The sequence below is a fragment of the Bos mutus genome, chromosome 1 (assembly GCF_027580195.1).
Source record: "Bos mutus isolate GX-2022 chromosome 1, NWIPB_WYAK_1.1, whole genome shotgun sequence".
Classification (NCBI taxonomy): Eukaryota; Metazoa; Chordata; class Mammalia; order Artiodactyla; family Bovidae; genus Bos; species Bos mutus.
The window spans coordinates 125,214,688-125,235,487 of NC_091617.1; the positions used below are offsets into that span (position 1 = coordinate 125,214,688).

Sequence of the window (20,800 nt, forward strand, 5' to 3'; positions counted from 1 at the left end):
ACCACCAAGACTTTGATGCCTTTCTACCAGTCCCAAAGGCCCAAACTGTGAGGGACCGAAGCTGTCTTCACTGGTACTTTCTGGCTTCCCAGCTCTTCTGCTTTCCCTCCTCTCACTGCGGTCCCAGGTCCGGGTCACCTGAGATTCTGAATTCTTGAGGGAGCCACTGACTCAGGGCACGCAGCCTTTCCCCTAGTCCATCTTCCAAAATTCCCTTCTTCCCTCACTCCCCCTTCCCTAGTATTGTAAACGCTGATGGCAAATACTTAGAACTTTGAGTGAGGCTGGAACCACGCTGTTCTCCTCACACAATAACCTCACCATTTACCTATTCTTCTACTGATGGAACAAACATCCCTCACCATTTACCTATTCTTCTACTGATGGAACAAACATCCCTCACCATTTACCTATTCTTCTACTGATGGAACAAACATCCTCCCTTAAAATGTAAATTAGAAGACTACTGAGATTAGATAACCTGCCCAAGGCAGGCAGGCAAAATAGAAGATTAAAAAACAAATCAGCTTCTTAACCTAAGCTCTCAAATCTACATACAGTTCAATTAATGTCCCTATCCCTGTTCTCCCACTGCCAGCATCACAGGTAGTTCCCACACACACGTAGTTTTGAAGAAAGGGTTGAGGACCAATTGACACTTATGTATGAGTGACTAACAAACCCTCAAGGTGTTAAATTATTCCAACCATATTTTTATTTTAAGGGCATCTGCCTGTTTTCTTTAGTTGAATAATGGGTAAATACATGATTGTTTAATCAACAAAATATTTATACAACAGTAGGATAAATGAACTGCATCTACCTGCTTCTTAAAAAAAATAGTAAATGGAAAAACCAAAGTGCTAAAGGATACACACAGTATACCAATTATTGTAAATTATAAAACACAGAATACTTTACGTGTCCTTTATCCTACCGTACACATGTAGTAAGACTTAAAAACACACGGGAAAGACACAACAAATTAAGAATAGTGTTTGTCTATGGAAAAGGAGCTTCCCAGGTTGTCTAAGGAGAAGGGCTTCCCAGGTAGCGCTAGTGGCAAAGAACCCACCTGCCAATGCAGGAGACTTAAGAGATGTGGATTCGATCCCTGGGTTGGGAAGATTCCCCAGAGGAGAGCACAGCAACCCACTCCAGTATTCTTGTGTGGAGAATCCCAAGGACAGGGGAGCCTGGCGGGCTACAATCCATAGGGTCAAAAAGAGTCAGACATGACTGAAGCGACTTGGCACACGCATGCATGTGGAGAAGGAGGTAAGGGGCACATCTGCGGGCTAGAGCTGATCTTTTTTTTTTTAATGATAAATTCGAAACAGTTATGGTAAACTTTTAACATCTGTTTTAAATAATTCATTACTTTAATTTTTAAACTCAGTAAAAATAATAAAGATAACAAAAGAATGTGTTTTGAAAAGGGAAAAATTTCCCAAAGCCCCTCAAGGTTTTTTGGGGAAAAAATCTCTTTAATACTTTAATCATAAGCAATAAAAATAGTTAATAATATTGGGGCAGAATAATTTATTGAAATATAACTTGTATTTATTCTCCCACCCCGTTCAAAAACCAGTAACTAAATCTTGTCTTAGGAGTTCTGGCAGTCCAGAAGGCAAAAGCAGATTGGAACCTGCGGTCCCTTCAGTCTTTGGACAGAAGCACAAGCCTTCTCGGGGCTCACTTAGGCTGGTTGTGCTGGGAATGGGGCAGCAGGAGAAGACCACCTCTGAAGAAGATGAAGAGGAGGAAAGATTATCCTGGTGGAAACGGAGGGGAAGCCGTGGATGTGAGCAAAGAGGCCCGGGGAAGGCAGAGAGAAGGGACGAAGTGCCACAGAACCTCTGCTGGAGGGACCCACGGGCTGAGCCGGTGCATGTTTCCCAGGCCCCCTCAGAGGATGAAGGACCAAGGATGAAAGCCCTTCCTCCCAGCCTTTGCCGTCTCTAAGATCCCGAGACAACAGAGGCTGATGGACAGATTCCAGGTGCCTAAGACTTGACGGGACTCAGGCAGGATGAGGCATCACAGTCAAAATAAAGTTGCTTTCAAGAACATAAAGAGGGGATTCCTTGGCTGTCCAGCAGTCAGGATTCCACACTCTTGCTGCCAATGGTGTCGGTTCAATCCCTGGTCCAGGAACTAAGAATCCCCAAGTCACGTGGTCAAAAAATAGAATACAAAGAAATGTGATATTTCTTTCCTACCTGACTTTTTTACGGTAAAAGCCTTGATGGTGTCTCTCTAGAGAAGTGACTAGGATCAGGGGTGCCAGGGCATTTCAGTATCTTCTACTGGTGTCCCCTCCTTCCCTTCTTCACCAACTGTGATCCTAGCTCCCACCACAGCCCTCCTCTTTGCCTATTACATTCTATATTCAACTCTCCATTACAGTTGAAAGATCACAGGGTCACTGGAATATATCCCTATGTGAAAAGTAAACAGCAAAGAAATATAAATTAATTGAAGAGTTTTCTTTCTAGTGTAAAGGAAATCTGGAAAAATATTTTCATCTGTCTATAATATTTCCAGCAATTGCCTTTTTTGATTGCATTTCACTGCATCATTCATTTTGTAAAAAGCAAACATTCATGTTCCGTATCAACTTGTTCAGTTTTTCAAATCAGACTTTCTTTAGTTAACAGGAAAGTCCACCGACTCACTAATATAAGTGTGAATTTGGATACCACTGAGTTTGTTAAATATTAGTCTCCTACTCTACATACCAACCTGGATAGCCCTTTGGACAGAGAGAATTTTTAATGGGTACACTAATTCAAATTTTCCCTGAGCATCCTTCTGGTCTGACAGAACTGAGCTCAACTTCCTCATTCATTCTACAAGAGGCAGACATGTTAGGTAAAAAACATTCCTAAAAAGTGATTAATTTGATTGCTAACAGCTAGAATTTTTTAACCCCCAAACTATTTTTTAAAATAGTAGCTATGGTTACTATGAATTAACTTTTTCTCAAATAAGCAAAATAACTTCCTAAGTGCCTGCACCAGAAAACATAATTAGACACCATTATGAGGAGTTAAGCCAGGATTAACACCTGGGATGAAGGGGTTTGGCTCCAGGTTGACTCATTTGTGACCTCTCAAAGGGACGCCTGCCAATCTCCTGCTAAAACAAACAAGACAAAAAAATAACAATACTGTTATTGCTATCTTAATGTTGGGGCTCTTCCCCCCTCTTTAGTTTTTCCAAGTCTTAACCATCTCATTACTCCCCACACTACCAAGTTAACATGCTTTCTGCCCCTAACTCTCAACCAACAGTCCACTCACCACCCCCGACATGTCCTTAACTCCTTCCCACCTGCCTTAGATATGAGCACCTCTGTCTTTTCCTTGCCTCTTATGTATTATCTACATACATTATTGTGATGGCAATGGATACAATAATACATTCATTATTGTATTCTTGAATATGTGTTGTCTTGTAATAGTCACATTTTGCTATTTTATTCTTATCTTCCTAACATCATTGCTGTCTCTTTGCAGGTAAAAAATATATGTTTTCTTCTTTTTGTGTTCCCCATGGTCTTATCATACTATATATATGGGAAAATATTAGTAAAATTTATTAATAGCGATATTTCCCTTCATAGAGCAGGGATGAAAAAGTGAAAGTGTCAGTTGCTTAGTCGTGTCCAACTCTTTGTGATCCCATGGACTGAAGCCTACCAGGCACCTCTGTCCATGGAATTCTCCAGGCAGGAGTGGGGTGCCATGCCCTTCTCCAGAGGATCCTCCCAACTCAGAGATCGAACCCAGGTCTCCTGCATAAGCAGGCAGATTCTTTACCATCTGAGCCACCAGAGAAGCTCCAAGAGCAGGGATGGTACTAGATCAAAAAAGGGCCAAACCAAACAATGGTCCATGGGAAATGTGTCACCAACAGATAGGTAAAAAGACTAAGTGGGGGTTTCAGCATCTCAGTAACCAGTCCTCATTCTCTCCCCTCCTTATTATTTATTCAACAATGACTTATGAGCACCTGTTCATGGTGCTGAGTATTAGAGGCACAAAGATGGCACTGAAACATGGGTTCAAAATCTTTCAAAATAATCTTTAGTCAACCTTTCCCTTAAATCTTGCAAAATAATTTTTGTCAACTTTTTCCTAGTTCAATTTAGTCGCTCAGTCATGTCCTACTCTTTGCGACTCCATGGACTGCAGTACACCAGGCTTTCCTGTCCATCACCAGCTCCATCAGCAAAGTAGAGAAGAGCAGAGAGAATCTGTATACATCTTGTCCCCACTCGTTGCATGGGTCACCTCCATGACCAGCCTCAGTTACACTCACCGTAGTTCTGTGTCTCTGTACACCTCAGCATGGAATTGGGGTTGGCTTCTGAGTATTGAGTGGCTGCTAGAATTTCCACCAAGATCTTTCTACATCCATTTACTTTAAAGCCCCATTATGAAGCCTCTGGTTGGGGAGCTTACATTCATTCAAGTACTCAATGAGTAAGTATTATTTGACTGGACTAATGAGATTTAAAGATGAATAAGAATCAGTCTCTTCTAAAACAACATTCAATATAATACTGACCACGTTCAGCTATAAACACCTGAGAAGCTTAACTAAAACTGATTTTGGGGTAAATGACAAAGTAATCTTATGATTACATCTCTCTGATAAACAAACGAGAATCAATTCCTAATTCACTTTCTGTTTTAATCTGGATTTAAAGGCCCCTCTTCTACACTATATATCACTTCCTGTAGGGGCATTCAGTATATATCATATATAATCCTGGGTTGGAACTTTCTGGATGAATTGTAGCCAAGGCAATCATAGCATATGGAGTAGAATGCAAGAAGGCTAAAAGAGGTGTGTGTGTGTGTGTGTGTGTGTGTAGTAGAATACAAGAAGGCTAAAAGGGTGTGTGTATGTGTGTGTGTGTACACATGCACGTGTATGTACACAGCACACGCAAACATATGCATTGGAGAGAAAACAAGAATGAGAGAAAGAGACCTAAAACTTTTGAATAAAACAGAAACAGGAGCTCTCAGAGAAGCATTTAGCAGGTGAAGGACTCATGTTGCAGCAAAACTCTCTTACTTTATTTCTCTTTCTTTCTTAAAACAAAAGTGCAAATCAGAGGTGGGCATGACCCAAATCAAAATACCTATGTAAAAGCATGTGGTGAGTCAACAAGTATTTGGAGTCCAAAAGTGGACTCAGACCCAAAAAAAGCAGATTATACAGAAGGACTTGGAAAAAATAACCATCCCAAGGACAGACACAAGAAGCTGCTGGCACCACAACTCTGACCTTCAATACTTTGTGTATGTGATTTGGTCACTCAAGCACAGAGGTTCAAAAGTCATTTGACTTATGCAACTGAATGAGTAGTTGTGAAGAGTTTGAGTTGCTCACTGAATGATTAAATGAGTGTGTAAAAAAATACTAATAATTTGGTCTTTCCTCACAATGCCCTTATCAGAGTTCTCCTCATTATTCCTGACTAAAACCAAATAAGTGCTGGCTCAGTTCTGAAACCCTAATACTGACAGTGGGTGCAAGTGCAGAAGCGGTAAAGCACTAGCCTAGGCAGAGGGGACAATATGTAAAGCTCATCTCCCACTCTGTGCCCTCGGTCCACCCGGACAGGTGTTCTAAAGGATCCGCCATGCCTGCATGGTGTAGACACAGCTCCTCCACTGCAGCCTGTCCAAGGGGCAGGGAAAGCTCTGCCCCTCCGTTAGCCAAAGTTAGTAATTTTTTTTAAGTTGAGAAATAGGAAACTACATTAAATGGATAGCTAAAAGAAGGAAAGTTATGACCAACATAGACAGCATATTAAAAAGCAGAGACATTACTTTGTCAGGAAATGTCCATCTAGTCAAGGCTATGGTTTTTCCAGTAGTCATGTATGGATGTGAGAGTTGGACTATAAAGAAAGTTGAGCACCGAAGAATTGAAGCTTTTGAACTGTAGTGTTGGAGAAGACTCTTGAAAGTCCCTTGGACTGCAAGGAGATCCAACCACTCAGTCCTAAAGGAAATCAGTCCTGAATATTCATTGGAAGGACTGATGCTGAAGCTGAAACTCCAATACTTTGGCTACCTGATGGGAAGAACTGACTCACTGGAAAATGACCCTGATGCTGGGAAAGATTGAGGGCAGGAGGAGAAGGGAACGACAGAGGATGAGATGGTTGGATGGCATCACCGACTCAATGGACATGAGTTTTGGATAAACTCCGGGAGTTGGTGATGGACAGGGAGGCCTGGCATGCTGAGGTTCATGGGGTCGCAAAGAGTCGGACTCGACTGAGTGACTGAACTGAACTGAAAAGATACAAAGTAGAGTTTATTGATCAAAGTTTAAGTCAAGAATATGTATAGAAGATTGTAATTAGAACCACTGGAGGTGTGAAACAACAGGAAGCCTTAGTCCCCCAGTCTTCCTGAAGCTTCAAGCTCTAAATTCAAAATTAAAGGAATATAACGAAAACTGAGGTTATTATGATCTATGAAGTGGCAATTGGTACTTCTCAGAGCCTACTGGCCAATGAAGCCCTATGACCCCAAGCTCAGCAATATCTTTGTTCTGCAAGCCATGGAAATTCTTCCCCGTTATTGAAGTCTAAGAGGAGGGAGGAGGTCCCTATATCCTATATAGAAGGTCCCTGTATCTGACTCCCCATTCTCCACCCCTTTTCCTGATGTGTCCATGATGCTAACCAGGGCTTTAAAAGGGGAAGTCAAGGCAGAGGTCCAGTAAACTGTTGTCTAGCAGAATCAGGCCCAAAGTTGCCTGGTCTTCTGGTGTTTAAAGGGAAGCCAGAAATGCTTTTTTTCCTTCAGAAATCCACATTTTTACATGAACTTTGATTTTTAAATTTGGGAAACAATTTGAATTACTATAAACACCAGGGGTATCAAACTAGAACTCTGGTCTATTCATTTTGGTTCTGCAGCTCCCTAATTTTAAGTTATTCCACTTGGCCCCTCTAAGGACCTCAGAGGAAATGCTGTGTCTCTCTAGAAACACTCCAAACAAATTAGCTCATTCTAAGGGCCAGAGGAAAATATTTAGTCCCTTGATGTATGAAAACACAACCTCAGTTGTGCACCACTCATGACATCCCTGATCCCAACGAGGGACATTTCCAAGGGTCAGTTCCTCTGAGAGAAGAGGGGCCAGCAGGTCACGAGCCCATCAATCAGATTCCCACTCAGGTAACTGGATCTGCCCGCCATCCCAGGATCTTTTCTTCTCATTTATTATTTATATCCCATCTACTCTCCCCCAACCCTACCCCCGCTTTAGGACTTCTCTGGCTGAGAAAATTCAATACAAAGTGTTACCCAAGTTCCTATCATATTGTGTTACAATATCAACACTTCAAGTATTATTTTCTCCACATGCTTTGTTTCTTCTCTAGCAACTGTCTCTGAACTTTGGGTAACAGCATTAATTTTATCTGGGGGGTTCTACTCGTTCCCTATAATCTATCCATGACATTTGAGCAAAGCTCCGGGTCCAAGCCAATCAGCACATCGTACTTCTCAGCCACAGTGATTTGGTTTAGGGACAGGCATATCACCCAGTTGGAGCCAACAAGACAGAAGAAAGCTTTTGTGAAACTTTCTATAATGGGGGCCTACACACTCCTCTGGATCCCTACTGATGAGGATGTAGAGGCCAGAGCATCTGTAGCCATTCTGCCTCCATGAAGAAGGAACCCAGGACTGAGAATGAAGCTAAAACCGACACTCAGAAGAAAGCAGAGACGATGAGTAAAGAGAAAACACCACACCTGGCAGGGCTGAATCTTGAATTCCACCATGCTAAAGCCTTTGTGCTTTTTCTGCTAAGTCGCTTTAGTCATGTCCGACTCTGTGTGACCCCAGAGACGGCAGCCCACCAGGCTCCCCCGTCCCTGGGATTCTCCAGGCAAGAACACTGGAGTGGCTTGCCATTTCCTTCTCCAATGCATGAAAGTGAAAAGTGAAAGTGAAGTCGCTCAGGTTGTCTACTTGAAAGTTATACAGTCGTGTCCGACTCCTAGTGACCCCATGGACTGCAGTCTACCAGGCTCCTCCATCCATGGGATTTTCCAGGCAAGAGTACTGCAGTGGGGTGCCAGTGCTTTTTCTAGCTACTTGAAACTATATTTTAAAGCCAGTTAAACTGGCTTTCTGTTACTTGCAACAATGAGTCCAAACTGATAACAAAGAGCAATGACATACATAATTTACAAAAAGAAAATGGAAAAAGGTGGGTGTCATTTCCTCAAAGGATAGAGTATTTGGACATCCTGAATTGGGAAAGAAATTAACCATAATTATATTTTCTGAATAGAGTTACACTTAGATAAGAAACATCATTTTTTCATAATTTGTAATTTACCCCCACCACACCTAATCCCAGAAATTCAATGCGTCAGTTAGTTTACGGTTGCTCCCATAGCAATCATCGGCGTTAAGATTATAGTCATAGCCTAAATGCCTCCCAGTCTATGGCTTCTTTGTACTGTTTTTTTTCCTTCTCTTTATCCACAAAGGTTTTTCCTACTTCTCTCATAAGTCACTTCTAACTGGAGATGATAAACTAAATAGTAATATAGTATGAGAAATGACAGATATTTCTGGTATGAGGCAGGGCACGGCAATCTAGCTACAATAAGGAACATTCAAAGTCAACAAATCATTAAAATCAGGAAATTACTAACTCAATGCAGGTAGAAGGGGAAAAAAATAATTTACATAGTCTCTCAGAGTAAAAAAAAATAAACACACAAGATGTTTGGAGGTTTATCCCATGCTCAACCCAAAATAGGTACCCTCAGGCATCAAGTCCCTGTAAGTTAGTGCAATTTCCAAAAGGATACTTAACCCAGACCACAGTAGGACTCATACTATAATCTGCTGTGTGGAACAGCAATGTGCTTCCAACATACAAAGGGAACAAGAAAGATGCATGGCACACAGGATTTAGGAATGAATGAGGCTGAATAAATAAAACTATTTTTCTATTTTTATAATAGCGTTTTTATACATTATCAGATATCACATGGCTTCTCAAGGAAATTGGCCTGAAATAAACTTTGGATATGAACATTAGAAATGACAGATCTTTCTTTTCTGTACATAGATAAGATTTAACACTGTTTAAATCATCTAAACCCTTTATGATTTTTTTTTTGTCTTCTATCAGTTACTGAGAATTTTCTCATTGTTGTAAATTTCCCAGTGTAATTGCAAATTTGTGTCTTTCTCCTTTTTGTTTAATTTTTGCTCCCCCTCTGTGTATGTGTGTGTTAGGTGCATATAAATGTGGAATTGTTCTATCCTCTGATGGACTGACCCATTTCTATTATAAAATGCTAAACTTTAACTTTGCTATTTTGAAACAAATTCAGGCTTACAAAAAAGTTGTAAAAATTGTGAAAAGTGTCTCCATATACCTTTTACCCATCTTCCCCAAATGTTAACATTTTCTATAACCATAGTACATATCAAATCCAAGAAATTAATATTGATATGACTAATAAACAACAAATTTTATTAAAATGCTAAACTTTAGGACTCCTTCCCTCAAAACTTTCTTTGACAGTAGTACAACTTTTTTTGGATTAGTGCTTCTTTCTTTCCATTTTTCTGAATCCCTATATTTAAGACATAGCTCTTATAAGCAATTTAATATCAAATATCCAAACAATTTTTATCTTTAAATAGGAATATTTACTTAACTAAACTTAATGTAATTACTGATGTGTTTAGACATAAGGCTAGCACCTTGTAATTTGTTTTCTATTTTCCCACTTGTTTTATCTTTCTGTCCTTTCTTGATTTCTTTGGAATTAATGGAGTGTCTTCTTTTTTTCTAGTTTTCTCCTCTATTAGCTTCTTTATCAAGTCTATTTCCTGCTTTTATTGTTGTTTTGGACTTCCAGTTTACAAAAATTTCCCAAGACATCACTATATTGCTGTTTAAAATTACACAAGCTACCTAATTATCCTCTTTTCCTGCCATCCCATTCTTGGGCATATATTCAGAGGAAAACATGGTCCAAAAAGATACATGCACCCCAATGTCCATGCCAAGACATGGAAGCAACCTAAATGTCCATTTACAGAGGAATAGATAAAGATGTGGCACACATATACAATAGGCTATTACTCAGTCATTAATAAGAATGAAATAACGCCATTTGCAGCAACATGAATGGACCTAAAGATTGTCATATGGAGTGAAGAAAGTCAGAGAAAGAGAAATATCATATGATATCCCTTATATGCGGAATCTTGAAAGAAATGATACAAATGAACTTACAAAACAGAAACAGACTCATGGACTTAGAGAATGAATTTATGGTTACCACCAGAGGGTATGAATGGGGGGAAGGGACAATTAGGGAGTTTGGTGTTGACATGTACACACTGTTATATTTAAAATGAATAAACAAGGACTGCTGTATAGCTCAGGGAACTCTGCTCAATATTATGTAATAGCTTAATGAGAAACAAATTTGAAAAAGAATAGATACATGTATGCTGCTGCTGCTAAGTCGCTTCAGTCGTGTCCGACTCTGTGCGACCCCATAGACGGCAGCCCACCAGGCTCCCCCGTCCCTGGGATTCTCCAGGCAAGAACACTGGAGTGGGTTGCCATTTCCTTCTCCAATGCATGAAAGTGAAAGTGAAAGTGAAGTCGCTCAGTCATGTTCGACTCTTAGCGACCCCATGGATTGCAGCCTACCAGGCTCCTCCGTCCATGGGATTTTCCAGGCAAGAGTACTGGAGTGGGGTGCCATTGCCTTCTCCGAGATACACGTATATGAGTAAAAAAAAAAAAAAAAGAAAGAAAATTCTAGAGAAGGAAATCATTCCAAAAGTTCATGTTTCCCAGAAAGTATTCTCTCTTGTCTTTTTTGTCCCTTTAAACTACGTTCAATTTCCTTCATCAGATTACAGCCTCAACAATTTTGACTAAACCTATGCCTCCAGACTCTACTCTTTCCCTGTGAGCAATTCTTGTTTCCCACTCTATCCTGAGAAGGGCCTTCTCTTTCTCTTAAGGCCTCTTCTTGATGGTCCCATAATTTTCCTTCATTTTACTTACTATTTCTAAGCATACCTCAAACTCCACCATGACTTCCTTCATTGCCCTCATTCCATTTTAACACATGTTTATTGAGAACATCTGCAGTGCGTGGTGTTGTACTAAGTTCTGGAGGCAATCAAATGTTGACTAACACAGGGACCACAAAGAATTTATAATCTAGGAAGGGAGTCAATAAACCACAGCTGACAGCAATGGCAAATGCATGAGACTCCCTCATCCACTCCCAACATGACTCCAATTGCCAGTTCTTAACCACAGAGCCTGGAGTAGCCTCAGGATCCCTTTTTCAATATGAGCCTTCACAAAGCTCCTACGAGGGGGTCAGGCTTCAAAATGAACTGAATGCGACCTCCACAACCACAGTACAGGCTGTAATGAAAAAAAACAGGAAAGGAAGAATCTTCTGGAAGATTCAAGGAAAACTTTACAGAAGAGGCACCATTTGAGACCTTAAAAAATGAATAAGAATAGAGAGAAACATGCAAATCCCAGTTAAGGGAGAAAAGTCTTAGAGGTCTCCCCTTAGAGCACGGGTCTGACAAAACAATTTTTTAAAATTTATGTTTAATTGGAGGATAACTGCTTTATTATGTTGTGTTGGTTTTTGCCATACAACAATGTGTATCAGCCACAAGTATACATATGTCCCCTCTGTCCCTCCCTCTTGTAAACCATAAGTACACATATACCTACTCCCACCCCTCCCCACTCTACCCCTCTAGGTTGTCACGGAGCACTGGGTTGAGCTCACAGTGTTATATAGTAACTTCCCACTAGCTATCTATTTCACATACGGTAACATATATGTTTCAATGCTACTCTCTCAAGTCGTCCCACCCTCTCCTTCCCTTGCTATGTCTACAAGTCTGTTCTCTATGTCTGCATCTCTGGGAACCCTTAACTAAGTATCCATGTCATATTAGAGCATCTTATCACCATGTAAGTTTTAATTACAGAAGAAATGTAAGCTATGCCATTGCCCTCAAGAAACTTAAAATTTTCAGGGTGATAAGATGATGCAATAAAATATAAATACTTATTTTAAAAATCCATTTTTAACTCCTTGATGACAATGATGTTGAGTGATTCTACTCAATAAGTGTAACTCCTCTGAAAGTCTTTAACTTTTCATTTAGCCCTTTTGCTTATGGTAATTTCCATTTCTGACATATTAAAAGAAAAAAAAAAACCCTGCTATCTTTAAAGATGGCTGCAGACAACACTTTGTATTTAGAACAGACCCACATTGACCAATCTGAAGTCTTTTCTTTTTACCATTCAAGTAAGACAACAGTACTTTGGCCACCTCATGCGAAGAGTTGACTCATTGGAAAAGACTCTGATGCTGGGAAGGATTGGGGGCAGGAGGAGAAGGGGACAACAGAGGATGAGATGGCTGGATGGCATCACTGACTCGGTGGACGTGAGTCTGGGTGAACTCCGGGAGTTGGTGATGGACAGGGAGGCCTGGCGTGCTGTGATTCATGGGGTTGAAAAGAGTCGGACACGACTGAGCGACTGAACTAAACTGAACTGAACACAAAGTCACCCTTTTTTGCACCTCAGGAAACAAATTATATTCTTCTCCAAGTCACAGTGTCTAAAGAGGACTTTTCTATGACTTCTAGGACTCTTGGCTTCATGTGTGTTCCCTTACCTACTGACAATAGAAACGTTAATCTATCTGCTTGGTATTGGTGCCAATTAAGGTATTTTGATTGCAAGCAATAAGGGCCTGCACTGGGGATTGGCTCAAAGAATTGAGAGAAGATTGGCTCAAAGAATCAAGAGAGGGTTAAACAAGCAGTCTCTGGAAGGGCTGGTGCCAGGAAGTCTAAGGAGACCCACAATAGACACTATGACGTTCCACTTTGGAATGCTAGCTCCAGATGCCTCAGCCACCACCATCCATGGAGGACAGGCTCATTCCCAGGATGGGGAGTCTGACGGGCAGAGCCCAGGCCTCATGCCCACTGGTGGTCAGAGGATACCAGGAAAACAAGACCTACAGCTGTAGAGAATCTCATTTGCCTTCTGCATGTCTCTGTGTTTGCATGAAGCCAAGATAAAAGTTTAAATCTGATTCCAAAGCAGATGCAAGCACTCCTGACGATCTTCTCCTGACCTGAACTAATCTCACTCAATCAAAAAACACCTGAAGGTGCTCCCCTGGTGGCTCAGGGGTAAAGAACCCACCTGCCAACTCGATCCTTGATCTGGGAAGATTCCACATGTCGGGGGGCAACTAAACCCATGTGCCACAACTACTAAGCCTGTGCTCCAGAGCCTGGGAGCTGCTACTACTGAGCCCATGTGCTGCAAGTACAGAAGCTGGCACGTCCTAGAGCCCGTGATCTGCAATGAAGAGTAGTCCTGGCTCACCGAGACTAGAGAATGCAACAAAGACCCAGCACAACCAAAACTAAATAAATAAATACAGATTAAGATTGACAAAAACACCAGAAGGTCATATAAACCTGACTCATAAAATCTCCCCCAAGATCCCCATCCCCAAACAAAACACAGCACTCACACACAACGCAAGTCCCAACGTAGCAGGGGAGACTTGGGTGGTCACAAAGGCCAAGCAGTGTTCTGAGCAGTACACATAGTGTCTCATTTAATCCTCACAGCAACAGTATCAGATTGGTAATATTATAATCCTCATTTCACAGTTAAAGCAATTGAGGTCAAAAGCTTCCCAATAAGTGGCAGAGCTGGGATTCAAACTCAGGGAGTCTGCCAAGTCCAGATCCTTCATTACATACTGCCTTCATAGCAGCAGTTGCCATCTATTCCTTCCCATCCCTGCTGCTGCTGCTGCTAAGTTACTTCAGTCGTGTCCGACTCTGAGCGACCCCATAGATGGTAGCCCACCAGGCTCCGCCGTCCCTGGGATTCTCCAGGCAAGAACACTGGAGTGAGTTGCCATTTCCTTCTCCAATCCCATCCCTATATCTCAAGTTATACATCCTGTGGCCTTTTCCTGTTACAAGCTGCCCTAGAACCTTCCTTGTCAGGATAAACTGTTAGGATGAAGTGTGGATACAGGGTGATCTGTCTTGCTAGAAACTGATGGAATGGGTAGAAGGGTTTGAATGAGCTTTGGGGAAGTGATATGAATTATTTCACAACAGCTTTGTTTTTCGTTTGTTTCTGGAAAATTACTTTGCTCCTATTATCCACGTATGACTTAGTCACGGGAAAGTGTACACTAGGGAGGTAACTGCCTAGATTGTTACGGCCTATATTGCCAAATATCTCATTTAGAATGAATGCCTCAACACCAATATCAAAGTGCTGTCAGAGAAAGGAATCCATGAGTCATTTCCCATTGCACTGGAATAAACCAGGCCTTACCTGCTGCTAGTTTATAATTCGTTTTCTCCTGATTCTAGCCAAGAAACTCTATGTAAATAATTCACAGCAACAGAGAAATTCCAGTCCAACTTGTGTCCAAGTGAGCAGTGGAGTCCTCCCCAGGATGTTTCTGTGTCAGTGTCTGAACTTCAACCCCCAAAGCACACACTGCTGGTGCTCGGAACACACTGTGAAGTCTTCATGTTTTATGCAGAAAAATTAAACCAGTATTTTCCCGGAGCTGACCCTCTGAGGTCCTTTACATTACAACCTGCAGAATCCAACTCTGACATTTCTTTATTAACAAGGAAGGAATTATCATTTATAGGTGTGTGTTTTCAAGGATCCATAGAAGTCTTAACTAAAACCCTGCTGCTGCTAAGTCGCTTCAGTCGTGTCTGACTCTGTGCGACCCCATAGATGGCAGCCCACCAGGCTCCCCCATCCCTGGGATTCTCCACGCAAGAACACTGGAGTGGGTACCTAAAACCCCAAGTTTCTACAAATTATGGATAAAAATCAATAGTACTGAAAAATATTTTCAAATGCAAAGGATGCCATAAGACAAAAATTTAACTATCAAAATGTAATATGATTTTCTTAAAAAGTACCACTAGAAAACAAATCTATAGTTTTATCATTCTTTTAACAGCCTGTGTGCTGCCAGTTAAGGGTTCTAACAGCCAAACAGAACAAGTTCGAGTCTTTTCCTATTCACAAGAGATGGGTACCCTCACAGCACAACTAGATATTTGCTCAAGAATTATGAAGTTCCTTTGCTATCAGACAATGGAAGAAAGCAGTACCCACTACCAGCTCCGGAAATTTTCTCACCAGAATCTTGGCACTACAAAAATTAATAACAGCACTATATATTTGCCAAGCATTTTATACTTTCCAAAGTAGATTCACATTGATCACCTCATTCTTAGACATAAAGAAATCTAGACACAATGAATTTTAATTATTTATAACACTGATAAAATCCAGTCCACACTTCTTACTCCACAGAGAAAGAGCTGGCACTCAGACTGAGGTGTTCAGAGTTCCAGACAAGTCATCAGAAATGCTGGATGAGAAGATGTACATCAAAAGAGAACTCAAAGGAAAAACTATTAAAGAAAAATACAGTCAAAATTAAGACACACAGGCATTAATGTTTATATGTCATGAGTTATATAGCTTTAGAAATTAACAAGAGCACTATTACTATAAAAGATGTTAAGTATTGATAGTTTAATTAGGCAAAAGCAAATAAGGACAAAAGAATTTGAAAAAAAAAATTAAGTTGTAGGGACTTCCCTGGCAGTCTAGTGGTTAAGACAACACGCTTTCAAGGCAGGGGGCACGGATTTGACCCCTGGTCAGGGAACTAAGATTCTGCACACCATGTGGCATGGCCAAAAAAAAATAGGGGGAAAAAAATTAACTTGAAAGGGTATAATATTTTCTATGACCCTCAGAATATACCCTTTGTTTATTAAATTAAATCAAAATTAGCTCTAAGGCCTACTCAGTATCACTTGAGAAGAGCGACACCAGTTGTCACATAGATGCCTTTCCACTCTCTTGAGTTATAATAGGACCTTGGAGAATATATGAACAGGAACAACAAGAAGAACCCTTGCATCCTCAGTAAGCAAGAGAGATGCTTCCTCTTTTAGGTTTATGTCATACATTTAAAAAGCACAGGCATCAGACATCCTGGTGGTCTAGTGGTTAAGACTCTTCATTTCCAACGCAAAGTGTGTAGGTTCTCCTGGTCAGGGAACTAAGATCCCATAGGCCACATGATGGAGCCAAGTCCTGGGGCCAAAAGAGGAAAAAAAATTAAACTAAATTAAAAAAGAAGGAGAAAGTCACTGGCATCCATCCTCCCTGTTACAAGCCAGAAACAGTGACCTTTCCTCCCAGGGTCAGTCCCAGTCACTTGGGACATCTCCTACAGCTGCACTCTCCCCAGCTGCAAGCCTCAAAGTCATCTCGACTCTATTACTCTCTCCCTTCCAAAACCAGTAACTTACCACCAAAACCAAATTCTGGAATATTCCTCTCCACTCCATCTTTACCTGTCACTGCCTTAGTCCAGCAATCTATTGCCTTGTAAGGGCTACCTCAGGAGGTTCACTTCTGCTCTCCCTGACTTTCCTCATCCAGTCTTTGACTCTTACTCTATGCCCATCAGCTTCAACATATTTCCCTTAGGTAGAGCCAATCTAACAATGCATTGAATAAGAAATATGGAGAGGGAAAAAAAAGAAATATGGAGAGGTAGAGAAGAAAATTTATATTGCACAGTCCAGTTCAGTTGCTCAGTCATGTCTGACTCTTTGGGACCCCATGGACTGCAGAATGCCAGGCTTCCCAGTCTATCACCAACTCCAGGAGCTTGCTCAAACTCATGTCCGTCAAGTCAGTGATGCCATCGAACCATCTCATCCTCTGTCATCCCCTTCTCCTCCCGCCTTCAATCTTTCCCAGCATCAGGGTCCTTTCCAATAAGTCAGTTCTTCACATCAGGTGGCCAAACCATTGGACCTTCAGCTTCAGCATCAGTCCTTCCAATGAATATTCAGGACTGATTTCCTTTAGGATGGACTGGTTGGATCTCCTTGCAGTCCAAGGGACTCTCAAGAGTCTTCTCCAACACCACAGTTCAAAAGCATCAAATTGCACAGCACTGGGCAAAACTCTGCTAATTTTCCTTTAATTATCCCCTCTTTCCTGAAAACTCCCCTCTGGGAGAAAGCCTCCTTCTCTACCACAACTCCTGAACTGTCCCCTCTCTGGGCTTCAGTCTGCTATCCTTAGTCTCTACCCTAATCATTTATCTTACATGGAGCAGTTCAACTCTTTCCTCAGCTTCTACCACGTGCAGCTTTTCACCCATCACCCAACACAACTCCCACCTAAGGATCTAACTTCCTTAGAAGACAGCAGGGGAATAGCAAGTACCAAAAGAGGACAAGATAGTTAGAGGACAGACTCCATATATGACTGCTTAAGAAAAAAGTTTAACTGAGAAATCACTAACCTACTGAAAGATCTTTTTTTTTTTCCTGCACCATATGGCATGCAGGATCTTAGTTCCCCAACCAGGGATCAAATCCAAGACCCCTGCATTGGGAGCATTAGAGTCTTAACCACTGGACTTCCAGGAAAGTCCTTGAAAATATCTTTTTTAAATGACCATTAAGCTAAATGACTGGCATGACCAACTCAATGGACATGAGTTTGAGCCAACTACAGGAGACGGTAAAGGACAGGGAAGCCTGGAGTGCTGCAGCCCATGGGGTCGCAAAGAGTCAGACATGACTGAGCGACTGAACACCACCATCCAAAAGCTAAATGAAAAACTGAAACAATGAAATTTCCTTGTTCTGCCCAGAAATCTAGCACCCATAATTTAAAAAGTATAAGAGTCAGTTAGAGCAATGGTGCCAGGAAACATAAAAACTTGCTATATGGGATGCAAACCAGACCCCACTGGTGGGGTGCACATTCCCAGTAATCATTCCAGATCCAGGTCAAAGACCATACCCCGGTGGAATCTTCCTTCCTGAGCAGATGTTTTGCTCAGTGATGCCAAAAAAAGTCATTCAACACTCTGTGAATGCCATTTTGCATGTTGTATTTTCTGTCCACCACACCTGCATCAAGGACTAAGCATCTGGGGATGTTAGAAACAACTTTTGTCAGATTATCGCTGAATACTGACTGTCCAACACACCGCTTACCTATAGTTGGTGCTCAACGAACAGTTGTTACATGAATGAAAGAGTAGAAGATCATTAAAATCCTACCAATAAAACCAGGGGAATCATTTGCTCAGCACTTTTTCTCCTTTAGCCTCACAGAAATGAACTGGATTCATCTATTCACTGTCTGCTTACATCCTCTTGAAAAGTGAAGTCGCTCAGTCCTGTCTGATTCTTTGTGACCCCATGGACCGTAGCCTACCAGGCTCCTCCATCCACGGGATTTTCCAGGCAAGAATACTGGAGTGGGTTGCCATTTCCTTCTCCAGGGGATCTTCCCGACCCAGGGATTGAACCCAGGTCTCCTACATTGTAGGAATTCGCTTTACTGTCTGAGCCACCAGGGAAGTCCTACATCGTCTTGAGTAATTGCCATCACAAACCTAGCCAGTACTATTTGTGATGGCAATTACATCACAAATAGTACTGGCTAGGTTTTTTATTTTCTGGCCTAGTTTTATTTCCTACTGATGAAATGATTATACCTTATATGCAATCACACTCATTTTACCTTCCTTCTCTATTCTATCTATAAAACTCTCCCAGCTGATTTTAACCAATACTTTAAATTATTTTCAATAAGCAGTCTGTAGAAGACCTGGCTCCTCTAGACTTCTTCAGGCACTGTAAATATATGTAGAAAGAGTTAACATAAAATGACTCTCAAGGACTTCCCTGGTGGTCCAGTGGTTAAGACTCTACGCTTCCAACACAGGGGACCCAGGTTCAATCCCTGGTCGGGGAACTAAGACCCCCCATGCTGCATGGTGCAGCCAAAAAAAAAATTTTAGGGACCTCCCTGGTGGTCCAGTTGCTAAGACTCCACACTCCCAATGCAGAGGACCTGAGTTCAATCCCTGGTCAGCGAACTAGATCCCACAGGCTGCAACTAACACCCGGTACAGCCAAATAAATAATTTTTAAAAACTTTTTTTAAATTAAGTTAAAATGACTCTCAGTTCAATTAAATTAAGTAAATCATTTGGGATTGCTCAGTATTCAATACTATGTTAAGCATCATAAGAGATGTAAAAGAAATAATTCTCTGTACTCAAAAAGTTTACATTCATTCATTTGTTCATTCAGCCAATAATTACTGAAGACCAACTATGCACTTTGCCCAGTGCTAAGCACGAAGAAAAGCATCAAGACATCAAATCTCTGATCTGGGCATTCCAGGAGCTTATACACAAGTCAAGGAGGGTGAAAAAACACAGCAATGTTAGTGTTACACATATAATCAATAGCATTCATCAGGAAAAAAATGTTAAAAACATTATAAATGATGTTAAGATCACTTTTAAGATGTCCCGAGAGATGTCACTAGGTAGACGGCATGGTTGTGGTCTGGACACAAAGAATTAAGAGGGAGAGGTTTTTGTGTACCCCAACGATCCAGAGAGTGTTTCAGGGAGAAATGAGAATTGGGGACAGGTAATATGTTATCTCAGGTACAACAGAATGAAGTTGATCAATAGTAACTTACCGTTTACATTCCCTCTTCCCACACCCTCCATCATTTCACTACCACCAGGTGGACTTGAAAGGATTCAAGGTCTTAAAGAGGGGACACCACACGGACTATGGATGAAGTGGAGATTCAGACGCTTCTGCAGACGGCAGCAGAGGGCCAGCCACACCCAGGGACTAAGCAGGAACTGAGGTCCCAGCAGAAGCCAGTGACAGAGAAGCACAGCCCTGAACGAAACTCCTTACACTCATACCCATGAAATTTCTGAAAACTAAATACCACACAGGGAAGACAACCGAGTTCAGTTTTAAATGACTGAATTTTACCCTGTACAACTAAAAACGTCTTCTCTATACAGGTACTGATGACAGAGACTGTGTAGAAAAATAACAACATTTCTTACACAAACAAAATTTTGAGGCTTGGGAATTAATATTCTGCTACAGAGGTTCTTAACATCAAATATAATACAAGGTAGTATATCATTACATTCCAAAATGAGCCTCAAAGACAAAGATGGTATGGCTAGAATGTAGTGTGTACATACTAAACACCACATCCAAGCAGTTTTTTTAAGCAGGTCTTACGTTTACTTATATAGTTCCATTTCTGGTGCTCTTCAGTCCTTTGTATAGATCCGTATTTCTGTACTGCCATGTGGTATCATTTTCTTTCTGCCTGATGGACTTCCTGTAACATTTCTTATAGTGCAAGTCTGCTGGTGACGGAGTTTTTCAATTTTTACATGTTTGAAAAGTCTAATTCATCTTTGTTTTTGAAATATATTTTTGTTAAGTATGGAATGGTAGGTTAGGGACTTCCCTGGCTGTCCAGTGGTTAAGACTCTATGCTTTCAATGCAGGGGGGGTGGGTTCAATCCCTTGCTGGAGAACTAGAATTCCACATACTGTATAGTGTGACCAAAAAAAAAATTATAGGTCAAAGGTTTTTCTTCCAGTGCTTTAATGATGGTCCTCCACTGTCTTGTATACTTTTGTTTTCAACAAGAAATTTGTATCATCTTTATCTGTCTTCCTCTATATGTCATATGCCTTTGTTCTTTGGTATCTCTTAAGATCGTTATCACTGCTTTTGAACAATT

General features: G+C 41.1%; 1 protein-coding gene, 1 long non-coding RNA gene and 1 other non-coding gene across 5 annotated transcripts in view; 2 read left to right on the top strand and 1 right to left on the bottom strand.

The window, feature by feature from the left end:
* LOC138988856 (uncharacterized) overlaps positions 1-20,800 on the top strand; it is a 123,270-nt gene that overhangs the window by 69,324 nt on the left and 33,146 nt on the right. Inside the window, exon 3 of one of the 2 annotated variants that reach the window (XR_011465019.1) lies at positions 1,611-9,634. The exons of the other annotated variant lie outside the window; for it this stretch is intronic. This is a non-coding gene — a long non-coding RNA (uncharacterized lncRNA). Of the gene's footprint in view, positions 1-1,610; positions 9,635-20,800 lie in introns of those variants that run through there. 2 annotated transcript variants of the gene reach the window in all.
* The window catches only part of PLS1 (plastin 1), a 129,544-nt gene that overhangs the window by 66,518 nt on the left and 42,226 nt on the right, over positions 1-20,800 (bottom strand). The gene's annotated exons all lie outside the window — the stretch shown is intronic.
* On the top strand, positions 18,900-18,972 carry TRNAG-UCC (transfer RNA glycine (anticodon UCC)). The gene has a single exon. It is a non-coding gene; the product is annotated as a tRNA-Gly (tRNA).